General features: G+C 51.4%; 1 long non-coding RNA gene across 1 annotated transcript in view; it reads left to right on the top strand.

Annotated features, from left to right (window-relative positions):
* The first annotated feature begins 381 nt into the window (after window positions 1-381).
* Window positions 382-1,303, top strand: part of LOC103609015 — a 13,672-nt gene continuing 12,750 nt past the window's right edge. Inside the window, exon 1 of the long non-coding RNA XR_552098.1 lies at window positions 382-461. This is a non-coding gene — a long non-coding RNA (uncharacterized LOC103609015). The remainder of the gene's footprint in view (window positions 462-1,303) is intronic.

Here is a 1,303-nt window from a genome sequence, read left to right as displayed (position 1 = left end):
TAATAAAAAATCAGAATTCCACATTTGTGGAATAGAGACTAGTCTATTGCCTGGTTGGAGACCAGTCGTGATCTAACGAGGACTGATCTCCCGGTAGCAGTAGCAGTACTCCGTGCAGGGTAAACTTTTAAAAATTTCTCGTTTGTTTCCTAACGTAAAGCCCCACAGTATTCTGGGAAATGTAGTCTCACTGACCACTAACTGAACAGGCACAGGAGTATAGGTCTTTTTTGTGTTCCTTCTGCGCATGTGCATCCTCGCTTACCTCGCTATATGGGAAATGTAGTTTTGCCTTGAAATGATGTCACCCTCACAGGAGTCCTATGGGACAGTTTTCAGGGTTTCTACTGCGCATGTGCAGCTCCGCCCACTCCGCCATCTTTTGTGTGGAGATTCCAGACGCTTTCGCTGTTCGTAGCGCTGCTCCTCAGATCCTGGGGTTGGATTGTGCGTCCCTGAAGGTGGGTGCGAGGGTGAAAGAGGAGCCCGCGGGCCTCAGGGGCCCTGGGGAGCGGGACGGTGTCCCTGCACTTGGGGGCAAAAGCGCCGCGGGCCTCGGGCGGGCGGGGCCTGACGTACGGCGCGAGCGCGGACCTGGGTCGGGGAAGGGGCACCTGGGCTGTGCTTTCCAGACGGTTCCACATAGTTCCATCAGAGGACGGCGCTGCCAGGTGTTCAGAAGCCGGTTCCAGATGTCCCAGGATGGGGGCTCAGGTCTAAGGTGGTGATGGGAATGTGGGTGGGGCGTGTGAAGATGTTACCTGACTCAGGTCCGGCTGCCCACCCTTTTGAAAAGAAAAGAAAAAAGCTCAGAATTCAAATAGTGCGTGTTAGAAGAGCAGGTGTATTCAGCTGAAGGAGTCGGCAGGCTACCCCATCTCAAAGATTTACATTTACTGAGGGGTTTTTAAAGGAAGGTTTGAGAGAATGGAATGTGGGAGGAGAGCAGGAGATGTGAGCTATGAGGGGTCCGGGTATATGGGTCGGGTACAAGGTGTCACCGAGGCCTCATCTGGTTTCTGTTCTCATCTTCACTGTTATCTCAGGACCCTGAAAGATTTTGATTTGTGCTGGTTCACTTGGCTAGTGCCCAAGGTCAGTTTCCAGTCGTTTGGCCTTGATCATTTCTCAAAACTCTACAAATCTCATAGAAAGAACTGTTAGCTTTGCAAAGTAATAATTAGCTTCTCAGCCTTGTTTTCCTACTTAGCGATTGAGATAAGAAAGCCAAGGGATGGGAAGCAAGAGTGGAGAGAAAAAAACTGTCCTTTTAAAAATCCCCCCCCCCCCACCCCCCCCCCCC

The sequence above is a fragment of the Galeopterus variegatus genome, unplaced genomic scaffold (assembly GCF_000696425.1).
Source record: "Galeopterus variegatus unplaced genomic scaffold, G_variegatus-3.0.2 Scaffold9084, whole genome shotgun sequence".
NCBI classification, from domain to species: domain Eukaryota; kingdom Metazoa; phylum Chordata; class Mammalia; order Dermoptera; family Cynocephalidae; genus Galeopterus; species Galeopterus variegatus.
The sequence above is the reverse complement of the archived record's forward strand: the minus strand, read 5'-3'. Positions and strand labels throughout refer to the sequence as shown.